This window comes from Amblyomma mixtum, unplaced genomic scaffold, assembly GCF_055824585.1.
Source record: "Amblyomma mixtum isolate Tamu unplaced genomic scaffold, ASM5582458v1 scaffold_31, whole genome shotgun sequence".
Lineage (NCBI taxonomy): Eukaryota > Metazoa > Arthropoda > Arachnida > Ixodida > Ixodidae > Amblyomma > Amblyomma mixtum.
This window is the reverse complement of record NW_028317728.1, coordinates 96,637-120,538: the sequence shown is the minus strand read 5'-3', so window position 1 is coordinate 120,538 and position 23,902 is coordinate 96,637. Positions and strand designations below refer to the sequence as shown.

At 50.4% G+C, this 23,902-nt stretch overlaps 1 pseudogene; it reads left to right on the top strand.

The window, feature by feature from the left end:
* Positions 1-7,043: 7,043 nt before the first annotated feature.
* On the top strand, positions 7,044-9,045 carry LOC149324455 (uncharacterized; annotated as a pseudogene).
* Positions 9,046-23,902: the final 14,857 nt, after the last annotated feature.

Sequence of the window (23,902 nt, the reverse complement as noted above, 5' to 3'; positions counted from 1 at the left end):
ACGGCCGGCACTGCGTGTATGTGCGCGCCTTCTTTCGCGCGTAGAACGAACAGACGCGGACCAAGCCTATATAAGAAGGGCTTGACCGCTGTCAATTTAGCCCGAGCCGACGTTTACGCTTCAGAGAAGCGCCCGTTCGACTCCCGGGAGAACACCACTCGCCCAGCCACGGACCAACGAGGCAACATGCGCCAGTCTGCGGGACGGCATCGTCGTGGACCTCTGGTCGTCGGACTGTCGCGGTGCCCGGTGCACAAACTGTGATTTGTTTGTTTGTCTCTCTCGTGTTAGGGCACTTTAGGCGCAATATTTCATTTATATTGTATTCTTTCTTGAGTGTAATTTTGCACGAGTTGCATTGTTTGGTTAATCACTTTGTATGTGCTGTACTAGTGATTGTGAAATCCTCTGTATCGTATTTTTGCTGTATAAACTTTGTTTTGTTTGTGAACCTTTGGCTCCGACCCAATCTCTGGCTAGCGACCGGCAAAAGCTAGACACAAAACAACCAAAAACCTCTTGTCACTTGGTAGTGGTCTCCGCTGAGCTTGCCACGCAAAGTCGAGGGCATCTCTTTTGAGTGAGAGACTGCTACCCACACAGGCTCTAAGGGTGTCTGGGAACGCCACGCTAAATGTTCGTGAAGTTGGGTGACACCTTGTCTCTTTTTGTGTGTGTCTATTGAGTGCTTGTGTAAGGATTCAAGAGAAACTTGTGATTTTTCCTAATGACCTATTTTTTATCGTGTTGTGCTGCCACAACCCCTTTCTGAGTTCGATTTTGCAAATTCTTGTGCAGCAGCGTTTTTTATCCTTTTTTCTTTTCGGAGGTGTTTATTTGGCATTCCTGCCGACCCCCATTCCTACTAATTTCTCCTGAAATGTTGCCTCCTCACTGTGCAGCTGTCAAGTGCATCGCACTTGACAATGAGCGACACCTCGAGGGGCACTCCCCTGTCTCTCTAGGAAATCCATGAGGTGGCAGGGAAAGAAATTTTTCTCCCCCCCCCCTTTATTTTCTGTTGTTCCCTCCTTCCGAACACCTGCATCCTCGTTAGGGGATCGCCTTTACAAGTTATAACCGATTCTGTTTTTATGCTCGCCTATTTCCTCATCCCCCCCCCCTCCCCACCATTGTTTGCATTTGTCCTTTACACTTTTTCCTGTACCTCACGGTTGCTATAGAAGCTGCTTGTTTCGACTACTGTAATACACTCGAAAAAAACAGGTCCTCCAGCCGAAATGTCGTGAATTAAGTCCTGTTATGTTGTTCCCATTTCTGGTGTCTTTATCTTATATTGATCAATCAGCTCCCAGGACACACACACACACACACACACACACACACACACACACACACACACACACACACACATATATATATATATATATTATTCTGATATGAAACCATGGAATAAATGGCGCCTTCAAGGCATAAGCCCGCCATAGACTTTTGTTCGCAGTGGACCTCTTCGATTATCCGCCTCTGGCTGCCCGCGGGCTTTCTGCGGGCTGCCAGAGCGCGGCGCTAGGTGCTCCATTTTCTCTGGCTGTTCCGCGCACTCCCGAGGGAGCTAGCGTCGGTGACGGGAGCGGTCGCATACCGCGTCGGCTCCGTGACAGATCGCAATCTATTGCGATACACCAACGTTTCTCCCTGCAAGCCTGGTATCATCGTCTCCAGGAACCTCAGCGGCACCCGTCTACACCACCTTTGTTATGTTAGGGCCAATTTTTGACCACTTTTCGGTCATTTGAAGCTTTCGTCACACCGTGGTGGTGCTAAGCTTAACGGCGCCGGGCCTGCGATGGCCCCGGTCGGGGATCCCTCGGCTCTGGCGGCTCCAAATCAAGTCACCGGATACGACCCGCAGTCCTTGCAGATCGTAACAATGGATACCCATGAATCCGAGGATACGACTCAAGGCGAGGATCCTCTACCAACCGCAGACGATTACCTCCAAGATATGGTCCGCGTCTGGCGCGGAAAGAAGAACGCGGCGGCGGCATCGAGGGAAGCTGGTGCTGGTGCCACCCAACAACAGGCGCCGGCTAGCTCTGCGCATACGCAGGGCGGGAGTGTGCTGAACGCAGCTTCGAAGAGCTCCAAGCAACTCCGGTGGCGGTCGCAGAACACGCCGCGCATTGACAAAGATGACATCGTCGTGGTGCTGAAACCAAGAAACACGGTCGACCTCAAGGCAACTTTTGGTCCTGGACAAGCCGGCGCTGCAGTCCGCAGCATCCTCGGGGACGACGCAAATGCTTGACTTGCGGTGTGGCACGTTTGGGACCAAAACGTTTTTGTATGTGCACTGAAATCAGTCGACGCCGCTGAGAAGCTACTCCGGGATATTGTGCTGCCGGTAGGGGAACGCGAGCTACCGTTCCGGGGACACCCTAAAATCGCCGGTGCGTTCTGTCGAGGCGTGGTGACTGTTTCGCCAGACGAAACGTCTGAAAGCGTTAAGAGAAAACTCAGTGCGGAACCAAATGTGGTGCCTGTGCGCAAGCTAGGGGGAACCCCGGTTGCGGTGATCACCTTCGCGCGGACTAAAGTGTCACGGACGGTGTTGTAAAGCTACGAACGGCTCCCTGTTCGCCTGTACAAGAAAACAGTGCCTGCATGCGACCGCTGTGGCACAGTGGGTCATCGGGCCGATGCGTGCCCGCGACCGCAGCCGGGGCGCTGCAAACGCTGCGGAGTCCAGGTTTCCGATGCCACTCCTGATGGCCCGGCGGAACATAACTGTGTTCCGAGCTGCCTCGTCTGCGGAGGCGACCACCCTACCAGAGCTACTGGCTGTGCCGGGCGGTGCCGGAAAGCCATCAAACCGAGCTCCCCATCCGGATCCAAACCGAAGAAAAAGACGGGGCCCAAGCAGGCTCCTCCGCCCAAGGCCAAGAAAGCGCCAACCGACTAGGAAACCAAGGCCAAAACCGGGCCATCGAAACCTGTCAAGTCCGCGACCCAGGCGGTGCCCCAGGTCCTCAACGCCAGGGATTTCCGCCCTTGGCACCCGTCCAACCACAGGTGAGCAGTTGGAGTAGGGCAGTCTCCGGGCCCCCTACCCGTCCCTCCCCTACCGAAACCGCCCTACAGCAGCAGGTAGAGGAGCTCAGGCGCCAGAACCAAATTCTAGCGCGCAAAATTCAGGAATTAGAGGCCAAACAGGCCGGATCATGCGAACCAGTGCAAGAACCTGAGCCAGACGACGAGGATGACGGATCATCCGTAACCTCTTGCCTCACTAGCGTCTTGCGGCAGAGCGGGGACACGGTAGTTGGATCTACTGGTCGCGTCGCTGGCCTAGAGGCACTGCAGCGCAAAACCGAGCAACTGGAGGAGCAAGTGGCGGCCCTCCCAGGACATGTTCAAGGCAGCTTTAACGCAAGCACTTCCGGACCTTATGGCGAGGTCACTGACTCGGTCCTTAAAGCCGTGCAGCCCTGGGTCAGCACCGAAATTAAGAACGCCACTAGCTGCGAATCCCCTCACCTCAAACGCAAGATAGCCTCCCGCCAGGCAGCGGAGGAACATGGTTCAGGCTCGGCAGCTGGTGGGTCGGTGCGGCCCCTCAGTGGGCTTGCGCTGGCTCCCGGCCAGAGCTAGTCCGCTCGCCCGTAAATAAATAGAACAAGATGGCTAGCGGATCGAATAGGAATGATAAAAACTTTGAAAAATTCTAGGTCATCCAATGGAACTGCAAGAGTTTCAGAGCTTGGAAAACGCGGTCACACCTCCAGCTCTACCTGCAGTTCCTAGGTAACATGCCGGCACTCACTGCCCTGCAGGAGCCCGGCATAGACGCTAAATTATCGGGCTACAGCACCTTTCAGGGGGGCCCCTCTACGTGCATCCTGGTGAATAAGGCTTACACCGTGGTTCAGGCCAACTTAGACTTGAGTACCGAGCAAGAATATACAATGGTCCGGGTACTGCCTCTCAGACGCCGCGTCCCATCAATACATATCTTGAAAATATACAGCCCTCCGCATAAGCCGCGCGTAACTTTCAATGAAATTGTTCAGGTTTGCGGAGGTCGCAGCGGAGCACCAGAGAGAGACGACCAGCGTGGCAGGCTTCTAGTTCCGGACTCCTCGTGCCGGGCCTGCGCTCCCAGCACGCGCTGTTCATCTTTATTTCCTCTAGCGCGGGAACGCCGATCTCAGCGCCAGCGCCGCCGGGCGCTACAGGGCCCCCCGCCTAGACGGAACGTCGGAATGTGCGCTCGGTAAAAGAAAAGAGAGTAGAAGTGTCCAGTAAGTTCATGTCAGGAGCCGGGAAGAGCTGTCGGGTGGAGTGCGCGGGCTCAGGTGGACGAGCCTGGCTGCTGCGCAATGGGCGAATGATGCAGGGTGTCCAGCTGACAATGGACATCGGGGCAGGAGAGGCCATGATTGGGCCGGCACCGACTGTAGTGCTGCCCGCTGGCACAAGTGTCATCAGTGTCGGAACGTTGCAGCAGATGCCGATGGGAATCTGACGCGCCGAGTACACGATCACAAGCACAGGAGCGGGCGAAACAGCTCCAGGGACTGACAGCAGGTGTGGTGGGACCGTCGACATAGCGGCGACAGCTGTGACGATGCCGGAGCAAGTTGCTGGGCTCAATGTCAGGTGCTTGGGTGAAGCGAGAGTGGCAGTCCGGAGAAACTGGCCAGTGCTGATGCGCGTGTGGGCATGATCGGCTGTGGGTGGCTGCAAGAAGGTTGCGCCAGTGACAGGCCGTGGAGCTGAGACGCGTACATCAGACGGCTGGCTGACAGCAACAGACACAGCTGGTGGAAGGACAACTGCCGCGCTACTCGGTGCGGGTAGCTCTACCATTCGTTGCTGAAGGTAGCTCAAGGCAGGCACCAAAGCAGACGCTTGCTGCGGCGGTGTCGAGCTGCCAGGGTCAGAATCCGAGAAGCGGTTGACCGTACTGAGGGATTGGGGTGAGGCCTCTTGGGCAGGCGGTGTGGCCGCCGAGGTAGTGGGGCTGGTATGTGGCATATGCTGCGGTGGCGGCTTCAACCTCACAGCAGAGGCCTGTAGAGCTGTTGGCGGTAGTGACGAGGTAGATGGAGATGCCGGAAGCCTCGGCATGGCTGCTGCCGCAGAGTCGTCCTTGGCTGCAGGAGGCTCTGGCGACAACGCCACTGAAGCGCAAGGAGGCAGAGCCAGAGACGCGGGTCGGATAGTAGTGGGAGCAGGACGCGAGGCGGAGCTCGTGCGGATCCCACCTGGTGTGGCGTCGAGAGAGACAGCCGGGCTGGAGACGCTGGACGGGAGTGGCGGCGATGCGGCGAGGGGCTGCTGAGGCGGGCCGGGTTCTGATGAAGGCTGCGTGGGCGCGAGCGAGGCCGGTCCAGGGACAGAGGCTGGCGGCGGCGAAAACGGGTCCGCTGCGTCGTAGAGCGGCGGCGGAACGTAGTAGGCGCCGAAGTACGCCAAGACGGCCGCACGCAGCTCATCGTATGGCCGGCCGCCGAAAGCAGAGTAGGTGAGCCGACGCAGGAGGTCGGCCGGGAGGATGTCACAGAGGACTTCGTGTTTGAACGGCTGGATGGTGATGCCGTTCAGGTACATCGCAGCCTCCAGTTGGGCGAACCACCCGCCGACGCCTGCAGGCCGGAACGCCGGGAGCGGCGGGTCGAAACTTGGGTGCTGCCAGTACGCCATGCTGGAACGCCGCTTAGATAGAAGGCACGGTTCGCCAGGTCACCACTGTTGAGGATTTGCGGAGGTCGCAGCGGAGCACCAGAGAGAGACGACCAGCGTGGCAGGCTTCTAGTTCCGGACTCCTCGTGCCGGGCCTGCGCTCCCAGCACGCGCTGTTGATCTTTATTTTCCTCTAGCGCGGGAACGCCGATCTCAGCGCCAGCGCCGCCGGGCGCTACAAAATCTTCCTTCACGCGATAAAAATGGCAGCCAAAGAGCCTCTAGTGATCGTTGGATACTTCAATGCTCCAAGACTTCATTTGGGCTACCACTTCGAACAGGCAAGAAGATGTAAGCTGGCGGAGCTCATCTCCACCCTCAGCCTCACGTTGCTCACGGACCCGGCGTATCCCACCCGAGTGGGGAATTCGGTAACCCGCGACACGTGTCCAGCCCTTCCTCTCGTTAAAAATGCTAGAGCGACTGCCTGGGAGAACTTGGGAGATTCTCCAGGCAGCGATCACCTCCTTCTCAGGATTGCACTCGTGGCGAAGGCAGCGCATAAAAAATGGGGTCAGGCCAAGCTGACCGATTGGCACAAATTCTGAAATCACACTATCCCTCCCGTACTATTTTCCGGCGGCTACGCGGAGTGGGCTAACGACATATACACCATTCAGAAACAACACGTCACAACACTACAAACCACCGAAGAGAACCCCGCCGTGGACACCCACCTCCTGCATTTGTGGGAGGCGCGCCGGAGTTTAACTAAACGGTGGAAAAAGCAGAAAACTAATCGCAAATTACGCGACCGCATAGCCAAACTCACAGAGCAGGCTGCAGCGTATGCTGCCGAACTCTCAGATTCAAATTGGATAGCACGCTGCGACGCCGCAGCTCATCAGATGAGCTCGAAGGGGACGTGGCGTCTCTTTCGCAGTCTAATCGACCCCTCCCAAACGAGAGGAGAGACGCAAAATCAGCTCCGGCTGGCTCTGCAAGGGTATCAAGGTACGACGGCGCAACTTGCGGACACTCTGTGCGACAGATATCTCTGCTGTACAGAGGACCCGCCTGGGCCTGAGTACATGTACTCTGGCAGGCCTAATGAAACACTTGATGCCCCTTTTGAGTTGCACGACCTTAAGGCGGCCTTAGCAAAAATGTACCGGGGTACGGCTCCGGGACGGGATCACATAACAGTCAACCTGTTGGCGGACCTACCGGACTCAGCCTACCTCCATTTATTAGAATACATCAACCAGATCTGGGGTGGGCGTCCACTCCCTCCCGAGTGGAAAACGTCACTTGTGACGTTTATCCTTAAAACAGGTAAGGCCATGAATACGGACAACCTGAGGCCCATATCACTGACCTCATGTGTGGGCAAGCTTATGGAGACGATGGTACGGGATCGCCTCTCTCCATACCTGGAGTGTAAGGGCTTCTTTGCAGTCACCATGTTCGGGTTTCGCCCCCACATGTCTGCACAGGATGTCCTTCTCCAGCTGCACAGGGATGTAATACGACCCACAACTATGCAACACAATGACAAAGCCATCCTCGCCCTTGATCTGAAATGGGCCTTTCGACAATGTTAAACACGGAAGCATCCTGGCCAACTTGAGTTCTACCGATTGTGGGGCTAAGGCCTACGCGTATGTACAAGATTTCTTGACTAATCGCCAGGCCTTTCTTTGGATTCAGGGCGAGGAATACGGCCCCTACATGATGGGAACACGGGGTACCCCTCAGGGAGCGGTGTTATCACCGCTCCTGTTCAACATAGCTATGATGCGCCTCCCAAGCCAACTGGCCCGGGTGGAAGGCATTCAACACGCGTTATATGCAGATGACATTACAATTTCGACCACTGAGGGGAGCCTTGGGGACATGGAGGCCCGCCTTCAGAAGGCCGCTTCCATAGTCGATGCGTATGCTATTGACTGTGGGCTCCAATGTGCTCCAGCGAAATCAGAGCTTCTGCATGGCAGAGCGAACCCAAAGGATAGGACAGTAATTCACATCGCTCTGTCAGCAGGTCCTATGAGAGAGGTGGAGCTCCGTATTCTGGGACTTTTCATTCACCAGAGACTCAGACCGGACTCCACCATTGTGAAATTCAAGAGAGTAGGCGAAGAGGGAGGGCGCATAATCCGCCGCGTTTCCCACAAGCGGGGCGGTCTGCGGGGCAGGTACGCGCTTCGGCTCGTCTATGCCTTCGTGACTGGCCGGATCCTCTACTCCGTGCTGTATTTCCGCACTACTAAGCAAGACAAGGCGCGAATAGACGCCATCATCCGCAAGGCAACTAAGCGAGCCCTGGATCTCCCGGTGGCTACCTCTAATGCCAAACTCAAGGCATTGGGGGTGCTAAACTCCTACCAGGAGCTGCGGGAGGCCCATCTCGTGAACCAATACACGCGGCTCATGCAGACGGCCCCTGGGCGCCGCCTGCTGAACCGCTTACACATTCAACACGACTGCACTCCAGAGGAGGCGGAGCGTATCCCAGTACTGTGGCGCAATATGCTCTGGGTCTCCCCGCTCCCCCGTAACATGGACACCGACATGCACGAAAACAGACGACAAGCGCGGGCTCGGGCTCTTGAGAGACAACACGGCTCCCGACCCGGTGTATATTATGTAGACGTAGCAGGGCCATCACCCACGGGATTTTACACGGCCGCTCTCGTTCACCAGGAAATGCACGTTGATGGACTCTCTTTTCGAGCCCCGAATTCAATGCGAGCCGAGGAAGTAGCGATAGCGCTTGCTGCCGCCCACGCCAATTCGAAAATCATCATTACGGACTCCCGAAAAGCATGTGCTCATTACTTGGCAGGGGAGATCTCCCCCTTAGCTGCTTGCATTCTAAGACAGACTGCCACTGATCCAACACCGAAAAGAATCATTTGGGCTCCTGGCCATCAGGGCTTACGAGGTAATGAGGCCGCTGACGCGGCTGCCCGAGCGCTTATTCACCGGGATCCTTATCCAAGCTCCTCTGGCTCGGAGTCTAACCAGCCGCTGCTGCTATTCAGGGAAATAATAACGCATTATAGCGACAACCACAGCCTTTTCCCGGCCCCTGCAAAGGAGCTGAGTAAGACGGAGGAGCGAACTTTAAGGCGCCTGCAGACAGGTACTCTACTCTGTCCTTAAATCTTAAAACATTACGATCCTAACACGGATGGGCGATGCCCGCACTGTGGGGAGACCAGTGATATCTTCCACATGGTGTGGGCATGTACTCAAAATCCCCACCTCCCCTCTTCCCCTACCCCTTCCAGAGAGGCATGGGAGACTGCCCTTCTCAACTGCTACTCGCTTGAGTCCCAAAGGGCAGTGAAACGGGCGAGAGACGGGGCCTCGTCATGCGGTGTCCCGGACTAGGGACGCCGACCATGTAGCGGGGCCACTCAGTGGCTCCCAAACACTACTTCATCAATTAAAAGTTTTCACCACCACCACGACCACCGCGCACTTCAAATAGGTTCCTTGGAGGACACTCCAAAAGACTTATTTAATATTCCATTATACGCCTGCTCAGCATATAACATAGGATAGAAAAGAGGCGATGTAAATCATTTAGTGATCGCTTGATTTCTATGGGGAACTGCATTTTAATTTAAGTTGCGGCCACAAAACTTTATTAAAATTGTCTGTACAAACTGAAAAAATTACTGTGTTTGCATGCGGGACATGACTCAGAAGCATAGATCATGGCGGTTTTCCTCAGTGGAGTTACTGACAATAAAGCCATGCCCATTTGGAAAAATAATTTCACTTGCAGTAAGTTAACATTGTTTGCTTATGACTTGTTCGAGTAACCGACAACAAATAAGGGAAATCGGTTTGTAAGTATCAAAAGTAGATGTGCGACAGTTTTGTGCCAAGTACAATTTTGGAAAAGTTGAAAGGAATCGGAACGCAACTATTTTTAACCTTGTGTCGCACTATGTACACTATTGTGTACAAAGTGAATTAGGAGTTTTTTTCTGTGAAAGTTGCTTATCATGCAGCTGATTACTATTTTTTCGAAGCATTGAGCGAGGTAACACATCACGTGGCATTCGCAATCAGTAGTAACATCAGTCCTTTTAACAGTTTCAAGCGCACCGTGTTCTCTCGAAATGTAGGTCATTTCCAAGGTCTTTTTGATATCTAGATGAAAAGTCGTGGCATTTCATTATTTTCATGAATTATCACACCTTGAACCAAATTCTGCACATCCCAGATAAAAATAATCAAAGAAAGATCAAAAATATTTACAGACCAATGAAAAACATTCCTAAAAATATTAGAAATCCATTGCGCATATCTTTACGAGAATGAATGAAGGAATAAAACCCTTTTTCTATCCGGGACAGGACTCTTTTTTTTTCCCTAATATTGAATAGCAAACTTAAAATTTGTTAAGTTACATCTACACCTGTTATAGGTGCGCTTATTGGCGGCTCAAAACACGGTGACTCCCCACCGTCGTAATTGAAAACAGACGTAAACTTAAATACATGAATGAAAACGAATCGGGATGCGGGGCGAAGCCGAACCACTTAGAGGCGTAGTACACGTCATTTGAGCGTCGGGAGGCGCTGCTGACGAGCAGTCGTATCGAGCACCAAAGAGCTCTGATAAAAAAAGTCCATCTGACAGCTCAAGCCAGTGTAGCCCTGGACTGAGTACACCACCCAAAAGCCCCAAGAAACATCCCCCTATTTTAATCATTAACCTTTACCTACCTACCAGCTTCATGTAATAAATAACAACATGCGCAACATTTTCATTCAAACAGTAGAAGGGAAATCCAATTGAGTCACTTCTCACAGTGAACGCCTTCCTAGTCGACTAGCGTCGCCCGCTGTCGGAAAGTCGCGGCAGGACCGGAGCTTATGAACCCGTTGGAACGGTAGAAGCAGGCTGAGGCCGGGGAAACTTGTGAGTTACCTGCGGGCTTTATGCGGGGCGGTCGGCATTCAACATCGGCTCTAATTAGCCCACCCCCAGGGTACTGTCTGTTGCGTCGCTTTTTATCTGCCGTTCAAACTGGCTGCCTCCTCATTTCGACACGTCAGCACTCGCTGTTTTTTCGCCCGCACATCCCCTTCTCCTTCGCCCACACGTATCAGTTCTGTCTATTTCTCCTTCATCGTTGTATTTTCTGTCTTCTCAACTTGACGTTTGGCAGTTGGCTCTGGTACTGTTTGAAGTAGCAGATAGACGAAGGCTCGGAGACTATAACTGCTGCTGCGTGCGCACGTTCTCAAACGGCGGAGACGTGGCGGTTTGAGCCGACGTGTTCTACAGACGCCCGCCCGGCTGCGCGACAGCTGTCTCGCTGCGTCGCTTTTGTTTTCAGCCCTGAAGGTGAAGTTTTATAGCTCTAAGGACGCGCCTCGCATTCAGCACACTTTCTCCGTACCCTTTGCTGTGCTTTTCAGTTAATGAGTCGATTACACACCAGTATTAGCTGATTGTGCTCAAGCAGTTGCTATTGAATATAAACGATAGGCTATTAATTATGTAAAAAAAACGCTGAAGTGTCTTTACATTTGTGACTTTTATGGCATAGTTCTAAAATTGTCAAGAACGACTCAGTTAGATTTTATGGTCTGTCTGTGATGCTGCGACAGCTGCCGTAAGTGGCATTGCACTCAAAGTTGCACTAAAAAAAGGATACTCATAAACATGACGTGCCACATTAGAGTTGGTAGAAACTTTCGCGATTGGACAAGCATAATTCTCCAGTGCCGCTTAAAATTTTCAATTTTCGCTTTAGAGAGAGTAAAACAGCGCAGTGAGAACGGAACGAAAAGCATATATAACTAAAGAGAACGTGCACACCGGAACCTTCCGTGCAGTAATCTGACTTGCGCTTCATAGCAGACAGTGTACAGTGTCGTTAACAGCCCTTCTCTAGCCTGGTCAGTGGATAGTGCCCCGACATAAGTACCTTACAGCTTTTCTTCCAACTCGTCCATACGATGGCGTTTTATTGAAGTTTGACGCTAGCGCAGTCACTAACGCTTAAAACCTTGCTAATAGTGGTTAAACCTTCAGATTCCTCTTGAGGGACCACAACTTTCTAAGAGTTGAGAGCAAATGGCAGATAAGTGAAGATTAGTTTATTATTTATGGGCGTTTAACGTCCCAGAGCGACTCAGGCCATGAGGAACGGTGTGTTGAAGGACTCAGATTATTGAACATGCATTGACATCGCAGTGTACACGAACCTCTAAAATTCTGCCTCCATCGAAATCTGACTGCCGCGGCTGGAGTCGAAATCACATATTTTGGGTCAGCAGCCGAATGCCAAAACGTCTGAGCCAATGCAGCGGCAGAGATATGACCAGAAACCTGCAACCACCTCCTGGCCTTTCTCTCTAATGCCCTTATATAAAAAAAAACAGTGTCGTTGCAATTTAAATGCACTCACTAGTTTGGGGCAGAAGTGCATGTAAAAACAGTAGAATATATCTTTCTTTCGTTTTTAACTTTTATTTCGTGCTGACTAACAGCTTCCCTTAGCCATAAGAATACCGACCTCTGACACCGGATGGAAACTTAAGCTGAAAAAAAATTTTCCCCTCCTCTTCGCGAATGAGACCATGCTTAGTGTAACGCGATCTGGGCGCACCTCAAAATCGTCAGGGGAAAAAGTGTGCTGGCGGCTGCAATTAAAAGTATGTGCCATTGATTACTCCATCAGGTTGTTGCATTCTAGCTTCTGCTGCTCACCGGTTTCAGTCTCTATAGCAGGATTTACGAAGCTATGACGCTATGTATTAGCCAAAATTGGTTGCTTTTTAAGCGATAACGCTCAGGCTTTTTTCTGAGGGAGAAGTTTTCCAAGAAACAGAAAACGCGCCCGTTTTATCGGTAATATATAGACGTATTATTAGCGCTCAATCGTTACAGTCTCCTTCTGACTTAGAGCTTCATAAAACCTTCGCAATGCTCTCAAACCTACCACTGTGCAAAATTTCCAATCGACATTCATAAAGACACGCAGTAACCCCCATGTGATTCAAGAACGTAAGGAACGTTTACTCATAGGATAAGCAACTCTGGCGTATGTCGCCTCGACTGCGCCCTCACGCTTCGCGCGTTCGGAGAGAGCCTTGCGCTGACGAAACTGTGCCGGCTAATGTCGCACTGCAGAGCACGGTAATAAGACCAGTGCCACTTACAAACGTCCATTTCTCCTAGCTAGTTCACCGCAGACAGAACAAACATTTTAAAAGCGGAAAGTAAAGCGCGCACGCGGACAAAACACGTGACAGCTCTTCGTTGTCGCCGCTGTGCAAAAAGCATTGAGAGAGAGTTTTTGCTGAGCGGGTTTGTGTGCTCGCTCCGCTCAGCAAGCTAGCAGGAGCGCTACCGCGCATGCGCGACACACACACACTCACAGGCCGCAGCGCGCGAGCGCAATGGCTCCTCATCCCCGCTCCCGCGCGAGCCATGCGCAGCCCGGAGCGGCGCGATGAGCGGGCCTCGCGCAAAGGCTTCTGGGCTCGCGCTCGCCGAACCAAACGTAAATATTCAGCATGGCTGCCACCATCGCTAGTTCTGGGACCACAGAGGTGTGTCTGGCGGGGCCCTTTTCGGCGTGGCGCACAGGTTGCAGGCGGTGTCGGATAATTTGCGAACACATCACGATCGACGCTCGCACGCATGGAGGATGAATACACACGCTAGACAACGCTACACACGCGTAGACGCGCAAGCCGCGAGGGATGGCTTGCGTGGTCTTGACTAGGCTCTCGCAGCGGCAGACTTTTTAATTTTTCGTAATATGAAAACTTCACCCCAAAGCACCGCTGTTACTGGAAAGCATACAGACAACGTAAACAGCTATTATTTATTTCTTCACAGAACAGAGGGGTACTTATGAATATTTTCTGGCAAGTCCAGTTACCACCACTAGGAGGCGCAACGAGGCGCCTAGCTTGAGCGGACGGGGTAGGCCATGAGGACACGCAGCGCTAAATACTCTTGCGCGACGCTCCGCTGTGGCTCCGCTGGGAACTACGACCGGAGCGGACAGTAAACTTTCTGTGGTAAAACTCTCTAAAAGTGTTTTTCAGAAAAGGAAATGGCGCAGTAATTGTCTCAGACATTTCGGTGGACACCCGAGCCCCGCCGTAAGGAAAGGGATAAAGGAAGGGGTCAAAGAAGAAAGAAAAAAAAAGGTGCCGTAGTGGAGGGCTCCGGAATAGTTTCGATACCTGGGCATCTTTAACGCGCCCTAACATCTCACAGCACACGGGCACCTACTGAGTTTCGTCTCCATCGAAACGTGGAACGCCGCGGTCCATGGTTCAGGCGGCCGCCCCGCGGCGGTGTCCGTCAGTCGTGAGATTTGCGTGTAAGGTTTTTCTGTTTCGTTTTCTAGGTTTTATATTACTGAGGCAAGAGCACAGTGCATCGAATAAAGAACACGAGCTGAGCCTGAAGCAAATATTTCCGTCGGCTTACTGAAGAAACCAGCGCACCGCTAGCGGAAGTGTGCTGTGCCGTCGTTTAGTTTTAAAGTTTTAAATCCCTATGAGAAGCTAAGTTGGTACACGCCGATTATCGTGTCTATAAAAATCAGCAGAAATTTCATCCACGATAAATTGTGTTCCGGCGTACTGTAGCGCGCAAGCTGGGTTGGCTACACTGCATAAGGAGTACTTGCATGTTTCGCCTGATGGCACGTTAGTACTCACGGTGGTGGTTATGGACGTGGTATAAGGATGTGAAAGCGTGTATTACGACAAGACGTCGGAGAATACGGAAGACAGGGGCACTCCCTTAGTAGCTACCAAAGTTGCACATAACCTGCTTAAGAGCCTGTCATATTGTTAATCCGCCTCAATAAAGAGCAAATCGGTAGAACAAAGTGGTCGCGTGTGATATCATGGGACCCCTTGCTCGGTCCGCGCGTGAAAGGAATTTATCCTGAAAATCGCGGCTCACTATTCCAAGTTGGTTGCGGTGTTCCCCCTTATGAAGCTTGTGTCGGAACAAATTTGATTGAGACCGTTCGAGACATTGTCTCGCTTTGATTTCCTTCCGAGCTGATCATACACAACGCTTCTTATTTCTCAAACAAGGTCATTGTAGTCTCCTGTCGGGCGCTTCAAATCCGCCCCAGGAGAACGCCTCGCTACCACGTTCAGAGTCACATAACCGAGTGGATGAATAGAAATACGAGCTGCGCGACCGAGCAGCGCAGAGCGTAAGACGCGCGGCTGTCCGAAATAGCGTTCGCTGCAACGACAACCGTGAGCAGGTCGGTGGGTGTTACAACTGCTTACTTGAATTTTGGGTAAGAGATCGCGTTTCCACTAGAGAATACTCTACTCGACGGACCGGGGTCCGCGTTCCTCTGTTTTCGCCGTACGCGGGAAGGCTCCCAGACCGTTTTAAGGCAACGCAGTGTGCGGCTCTTAAAAGCCTCGGTGTCGGGCGCATGGAGCAGGTGGATGAGTAAGGCGAAGGTCGCCGTCTCGCCGTTGTCAACAGGGGCGACATAATACTAAAGAGAACGCACCCACTTACTAACGTAAAGTAAGGTTTCGCCGCGTCGCTAGCGCACTTGTGGGCTGGCCCGCACGAACTTATAGCACGGACTACGTTGCTCCCCTACCAGCTGCGATTGTAGATAACTGGCGAAACCGCCTGTCCGGTGCACTTCGCTGGCCTTAAGGCTTCACACCTCCGCAACGATCAAAACAGCGAAGCGGCGGAAAACAGGGGCGATGCGGCGATCCCACCCCCGGGAGGGCCAGCACGTGGCGGTACGGTTCGCAACAGGCGCTGCAACTGAGGGCCAGGTAGCACTCTTACCCTTCGAATTATATTCCCGCCCAAGACTCTCGCCCTCTCAAAATATCGTCTAGGAAGCTGCAGCTGACCGGCGCCCGCGGCACGGGCAACAGCAGGCCTGGAAGACCGTCGCCAAACGATGGTCGCCAAGAAGGTTCGCCACCCAACTGACGGCAAGAGCCGCGCGAGTGGCGCAGGTCCCACGCCGCGGTGCACCGCCACCAGCCTAACTGAGGCGCCAGACACTGGAGAGCATCCCCAAGTGGTGCAGGCCACCGCAAGAGGGTTCCTAAGCGGCAAGCGCAGGGCCCCCGCCGCACTAAAACGGTGCACCGGTCGTCGAGCCGCCGCTACCCAAGCTGCCCAGGGTAGTGCGGCCAGTGGCCACATGGACCTCGATCGCAAATGGAGCAACAGTCCCGTACTGTGCGAGGTCCACATGGCGATAACAGGCGCACGCCTTCTCGCCGATGACCTGCAAGGAGTGTCGCCACTTTTCCGGGGCCTGACCTTGGAGTTGAACCAAGAGCCACCGAACCAGTACAATTACCAGGAGCAGGCCGGCCTGTGCCCCCTCTCAGACGCCGTCATTCTCCACCGCGTGAGCCATTTGGCCTGTGCGCTCAATAAAGAGCGCAAGGAGGCGGCTCCAAAATGTACTGTGGCGACAGTGGCCTCACCCGCTGCGCCACGCCACTACCGCCTCTCCAGAGAGGCAGCCAGAAGGAGGCGGTCGTCCGTATTCTTGAGACAAGCCAGGCAGATCTGGTGCATTTGACAACCGAGGAGCTCTTCGAGACGCAGCCGGCAAGGCCCCTTGAGGAACCAAGTGCATCTTGGCTCCCGCAGCAGACGCAAGGGAGACAGGTGTTCCGGCCATCGGTGAGCAGCCCCCCGGCGAGATCCCATTATTCATTCGATAGCACTATGGACGCCTAGCCGAATCCGGAGGATGTCTAACGCCTACTTACGCACCCTGGGATGGATGTTTGAGGGGCGGGGTGATGTAGGGCACTCAGTCAAATCCTGCACCCCTCCCCTCGACTGCTCTCGATCACCTTTCCTCTCCAGCGTGGGCTGGGGAAACCAGGCCACGCGGCCGGGTTCTTTAATGGGGGCCCAACCGCCGGGCCGGCCTCTTGTTTTCCTTCCATGATGACCTCTACGCCCACCATGAGACAATCGACCTCTTTGTTCCTACGTCCCGGCATGATTCCTAGTCTGTGCGTTCTCGCGCAGCATTGTCATCGAAATTGTATGCCTTTCGTTTATTTTTCCGTAGTTCTTATGCACTCGCCGCCCCCACTTCTATCCCTTCATCATTCTAAGCGTGTACACTGGCTAGCAGACTCCATCTCTGCGAGAAAGGATCCTCGTCAAGGCGCGCGTGCTGGCCAGGAAGAAGAGGTGGAGACAGAAGCGCCTCCTGAGCCTTGAAGAATGAATCAGTTTGAAAGGTTTACCCCTTCCGAGAGGCCATGTCCTAAACCCCTCGACTTTACGCGGCAAACATAAGCCGAGCAGCGCAAGCAGCAGAACTGCTCTGCTTACGCGACAATACTACCGTCCCAGTACGACTGTGGCGTAATAGGGTCCGAGACTCCACCTTCCAAATGCGCCCCCGGTGTAATGGAAAGGTGGGGTGGGATAGAAAGATGGAATTCCCAGCAATGTTGGGACTGTTCATTTTGGCGCATTTTCATTGGGACTGTTTCCACAGTTCAATAAGTACTTTCTTCTGGGCGAGTTGGTTCATAATTTCCAAAGGTAAAAAATTGCGCAAACAGTAGAAGAAGAAGGAGACGAAGAAGAAGGAAGAAGGAGAAGAAGGAGGTGTTTCCACAGGCAGTAGATTTCAGCGAGATCCGAGAAATCTTCATTACTGACACCCAAGAAGACTTTCGCCATGATAAAATAAATCGCCAGCCAGCACTCGTTGGGAATCATCGTTATTGCGTGAGCTGATCTGATGCACGACAAAACATATGCTATAAGAATAAGCCAAACGGTTGCAAATATTTAGGGGTTAAGAACGAACGGACGTATTGTAAAACCGGCGCATCATATGTAGCTTTATCAGAAAGAGAGCTTTTAGACAGTACATACTTTATTCTTACAGACATGTGTGAATGATTACGCCGCTGTGATCTAGATAGCTGTATGCGCCTTGAGGACGTGAAATAAGCGACAGTTGAAGGATAGTATCTATGTTGTCTGTGTTCTGAGTTGTTTTATTTCAGAAAAATATTAGCCGGTCTCATTTCTAGCAGCTCTTTCCGAGTAGCCTTAATTTGCGCTCTGATGCGACTACGACTCATATTGACAATCAAAAAATTTAATATCCAGATTGCCCATAGTTAAGTAGCCAGTAAGCCCAACGAAACAAAAAAAATGGTAGGTGCGTCGCCTCTAAGATTGCAACGCGTCAGTGGGTCAGGTGGTGGTGGTGTAAATGAACGCATTTTTCATTTTTACCAATAGTTTTGATTAGTTAACTTATGAATTATGCACTCAAAAGTTTTAATCAGCATCATCAAGCATTGGCTTTTCATTCTAGGCATTCTGACACATTTTAACTCGCCTTTTTCTAGTTTTTCATCATTAATTTCTTTAATTGATTCATTATTACAATTATTTCATTAACATGTCATCGCCTATCACACGCCAATAAATCCTCAACCACTAGAACATAAAACTCAATCAGTCAATTAATCAATCAATCAACCAGTTCATTTTCATCATTAACGGTGTTGAATGGCCGCAATGCGAAATTCCTAATGCGAAATTTAAGCGCAGCTCATCAGCTGTCTCAGCTTTTCGATAGCTCATCAGCTGTTTCAGCTTTTCGACAGCTTTAGGCAAGGAATTCGAGCAAGACACGTATGCACAATTACAGACAACTTGTTATTTTTCACACAAATTCCTGCTTCATGAAACACTCCTCTAACAGTTCTTGATTGTCATGAAGGAAGCTGTGTGGACGGAGAAATAGCTGGATATATGCTCGACGTGCTGCGCCAATGCGAGTTTCTGAAAGACGAGGTCTGCGCAAGTATTTCGCGAGGTAGTTACAGCTGTGGGAGCCGTTACGAGCCAGAGGAAGGGGATGTTCTCCCCCATCAGTGGTAAGAAATTCTCGCCTGTCTTTATATCTACATTAAAGTCCCCACCAACCCTGCCACCCTGGCAGGTGGCAGCGTTTCTGGCACAACGTAGTCAATTCGAAAGCATGCAGCGCACATCTGCACTACCGCCACGTAGCTTAAAGTAGGAATGAAGTCTACACTGTTCCAAGAGGGTAGTTATGCGCCTTCCCTCTGGTTCAGGTGTCCAACGAGACGTGTGAGACAGATACTGCGCATTTCCTTTCCTCAAAAAGCAATTTATAAATTTTACCCTCTGCTTTTCAAGCCCCCGCTATATTGGTTTCGCAGCTGTGGGAGGCAGATACTGCACATTTCCTTTCCTCAAAAGAGTACCGAAGACACTTTTTGGAAATTCTAAAGTGTGCTTGGCGAAAGCCTTGTGGTCAACCCGCTGCCGCTTCCCCGAACCGCTTGGCGCGAAATCACTGGGCCGCTTCGGAGCGATGCGTCTCACTCACTCGACTGCAACGAGACGTCTGGCGAAAAAGCGGCGGTGCAGCTCCCACCGCCGACGCGCGCGCGCTCGTTCTACCGCTATTGCTGGACGTCACGGTTGCTACGCCCAGCTACTCCCACACCGGAGCGCCGGTTGCTAAGGAGGGGAGGAGGTTGCGCTTTTACTTTCCCCTTTCCAAGTTCCCGCTCCATTGCTTCCACTGCTGGTTACAACGGACAACGGCGACGCCGCGCAAAGCAGAAACGGGCGCCTAAGAGCTGCGCTCGCTCTAAAAGCCTCAAGACGGGCTTGACGGGGCCCGCTTCTTCGTGTGCATGGCGATGTACAGCAAGAACGGTTACATGATAGTTCATACATGTCATATACAGGGCGTCCCAGCTAAATGTAACCAAGCTTGAAAAAACGACGAAGTGCCCTAGCCCCATGAGACCAACTGAGGGTTGTTGCCAGTCGCGTGTCCTAGTCTGTAGTATTTTTTTATTATGCAAACATGATTAATTAGCAGAGACTAATTAGCTAACTTTTTAATTATTGCCTGCAGGAAGAAAGTGTCAATGTAGGAGTTGTAGATCCCATAAACATAAAAAAATAGCGGTTTGCCGTGTTTCCAGCCAAGTACCACTGATACAGCTTTTTTTTTTTACTGAAAAGAAAGCCCGCGAACTATAAAAAGAACAACGTCATAGGGAAGCAGTTTCAGCGCTCCCAGACGACCGGCTAAGCAACAACTTTTGCTTATCTTTGCAACGTTGTCCCGCACGGGGTTCGGCGTTTTGGGATGGTTGCGAGATTTACGCCAGCAACTCTCGCATGGGCGCTAGGGCGACCGTTTCTTCAGCGCGTGACGCTGCAAGTTAGCGGCACGACCACATTCCTATCGCTGGAGGCGAGGTTTGGCGTGAAAAAGCGCTTCATGCGAGCCGCGCTTCACTTTCTTGAAAAGCAGTGCCCGCTCACTTTCCATGACGCATAAGCAGTTCCTGGTGCATATCTCGCCACCACCTCAAAACGCCGAAGCCTGTTCGGGACAGCGTTGCAAACATAAGCGGACGTCGTTGCTTGATCGGTCGTTTGGGGGCTCTGAAACTTCTTCCCTATCACGTGGTTCTTTTTGTATTTCGCGGGCTTTCTTTTAAGTCAAATAAAAGAAGCTGTATCAGTGGTACTTGGCTGCAAACACGGCAAATGGTTATTTTTGTATGGGATCTACAACTCTTGAATTGACGCTTTCTTCCTGAAGGCAATAATTAAAGAGATAGCTAATTAGTCTCTGCTAATTAATAACGTTTTTATAGTAAAAAAAATACCTCAGACTAGGACACGCGACTGTCAACAACCCTTAGTTGGCCTCACTGGGCTAGGGAACATACTCTTTTTTACAAGCGTGGTTACTTTTAGCTGGGACACCCTGTATACATTCACACATGCATTCTACAGAGGAGTAAAAAATAATTAAGAGGAAAAAACGGATGGAATACTTCAGCATTTGTTGTCCATAGTTAGTGGGCAGGCGCAGAATTTCCCATTATTGAAGTTGGCGAGTGTTTCGTGCGCGTACTTTAGGAGATAAGTTTGTGATACTGCTGCAAGCATTGTTGTTTCTCTTGATGCCTGCCTCGTAATGCTTGATTAATATTGTTCCGTAAATTTCAGGTATACATATTAGATTCAGTGGCATATATATGGAGTCCGCGCGGCTGTCATATAGAACATACATGATTATTCGAAGTGCTTTTTTTGTAGTTTGTAAAGTTTAGAAAGTTCTGTGTTAGTAGTATTACCCCCTATGGAATGCCAGTATTGTATACTTGGCACAAATAAAGATTTATACAGCAAGAGTTTGATGCTTTTTGGTGAACAAGATCGCAGTTTTGAAATGACAGCAGTGACATGGGAAATTTTTGAGACGACATAAGCAACATGCTCCTTCCCTGGCATATGCTGTTCAAACGATAAACGAAGACATTTGACAACAGCTACAAGGGAAATATTTGAATTATTTAATGCCAGCGAATATTGTATGTGCACTTCGGGTTTTTTTTTTGGCGTGAACAGTACAGCCTTAGTTTTCTTTGTATTAATAATAATAGAATTTGTTTTACTCCTTGATGCTAATCACATGAGGGTGCGATTTGCTTTAGAAAATAGGCCATATAAATTTGACGCACTGAGGACTATAGTAGTGTCGTCAGCGTACACTCTATTATGAATGGTTACTAAATCATTTATGTATATCCAGAACAAAAAGGGTACTGCCCTAGGGCACGCCTGCGTGAATTTGTTTAAGGTCACATATGCAATCATGTACAACAACCTGTCGCTGGCTGTGCTGAAGATAAGACTGCAGTAACACCAGGAATGGGCCACGGAATCCATAGTAATTCAGCCTTTCTAGCAGCGTGACATGGTTAATACGGTCAAAATCCTTTGAATGGGTTTATGGTGGTTTAACGTCCCAAAGCGACTCAGACTATGAGGGACGCGGCAGTGAAGGGCTCCGGAAATTTCGACCAACTGGGGTTCTTTAACGTGAGATGACATTGCAAAATACACGGGCCTCTAGAATTTCGCCTCTATCGAAATTAGACCGCCGCGGCCGCGATCGAACCCTCCTCTTACGGGTCAGCAGCCGAGTGCCATAACAACTGAGCCACCGCGGCGGCTCTAAAAGGCTTTGAATATTCGATGAATATGCCTAACGTAGACATTTTGTATTCGAATTATTCCAATATGATTTCCTTTTTTGTTAGTATAGCCGTTTCTGTTGAAATACCTTCGACAAAACCAAACGCTACAGGTGTAATCAATTTTTCTTTTAAAATGAATGAGTACCTGCAACTATATATTAGCTTCTCTAAGCCTTTAGAGAAAATCGGAAGAATAGAAATGTCGGTGTAGTTTGAAATTTCGTTTTTATCGCGACCTATGTACAAAAGTGTTACTCTGGTGATTTGAAGTTTTTTAGGTAAGTTCCACTGGAAAGCGAAAGATTGAAAATATGATCCAACACAGGTGATAGGAGATCGAGAATGAGGTTAACCGGTCAAATGACTAATCTGTCTATATCAGTACTATTAATATTCTTGACGGAATGAAACACACATTTTATTTTGTTTGCTGTTGTCGGGGCCAAAAACACAGTAGACTGAGTCCGTTCATTCAAATAGCATGAGAAGTCAGGGTCATGTGTGGCATATGCAACTGAGAACAAATAATTATTAAATATGTTTGCCAACACCGCGCGTGATAGACGTATGTTATTCTGAGCGATGTCATTAAGCTAAACTGAATCGTAGTTTTTCCGGTTTAAGACGTGTTTGACTCGCTTCCAGACTAAATCAGATCGCCGAACTACATCACTACTGAACAGGTTATGCATATAATGTCTTTTCACGCAGTGTAACATGCTTTTAACTTTGTTTCGATGGGTTTTCAATAATTTTACTACTTCCTTATACAAACTCTGTTTGATGCGTATTTCTTGCAAGTATCTTTCGTCATCCTTGGCTTCTTACCTTTTCGCGTACACTTCAGGCGCTTATAAGGAAATCTATTATTATAGGCACTTATAAATTTTTTGTAAAAAGGATCGTAAGTTTCTTGAGCGTCTGTAATGGAACAATTATGACGCCAGTAAATTATCGACACATCTTGTCTCAAGTTGTCTATGCTGTCGGCATTAATGCAGCGGACATTTCGAGGAATATTTTGTTCTGTTTTATTTCAGTGCTAATCATTATTTAGCATAATAAATATCCAAAGGCGGTCACTAACAGAGGCGTTCACAACGCCTGACAGGAAGCTGAACACATATATTTTAGTAATAAACAAATCAATTAGACTGGATACACCATTTTGAACGCGGGTAACGGTGGAAACAAAATTAGAAAAACCTTTCGATGCGAAGCATGTGCACAAGCAATTTTGCGATTTAGACACCTTTGCAGTATCAATGTTGATATCGCCTCCTAAAGTTAGCCGATACCTATATCCATTAAACCAGCGCAAATATTTCTCCAAGAAGGGAATGAAGTGAGAGGCACTTCCGCTAGGCGGCCGGTGCATAACACAAAAAAACAATGTCACTGCTTTTAACGCTCAGCACTTCATAATCGTCCGAAACCAGTGAGTGCGACTCAATAAGGTGGCAATGTAAGCTATTTTTCGCCATTACCCTGGGAGCACCAGGACATCAAGATCACTTTTGTACCACGTTTCACTCTCGTTTTGTACCACGTTTCACTTTTATCTGGCAAATGATGCCATTTACGAATGCAGCGCTGGATTGTTAGGAGAGAATTTGCGCTCGCAAAAAGGTCTAGTAAGTAGCAGCAGTTAACTAAATGTTTTGAAGAAAAGTAGAATGAATATGTCACAACATCAACTCACTGCTTTAGCTGCACGACCCATAGCCGGCTACAAACGTAATCGTTGCCAGTAGCCCTTAATTGCCGCAAAGGATAGAAACCGTTTGCTCAGCTCACAGATATTCGTTTCTTTCGTCGGAAACAGAGGTCCTCAAAGATGCTTGTTTTATAATGCATTCGTTATTTGTTGACGACTGAACTGATGAAACCGTTTTACCTGTTTTATCTCCATTTTTTTTTTTCAGTACGTACCGAGGAGCGCGTGCACTGATACTCTCCAGTTATGCTGTGTAGTGCCGGCAGATAATCTGTTTGATCGTACACAAACGACTCGTGGCTTTTAGTAAACGCGAATTATCGCACCTCGCTGAAACATGTCATCTGCGGAAACAGCCCCGATGAAAACGATTAGAGTTAGCACACACGCACACGCGCACACGCGCACACGCGCACACACGCACACGCAC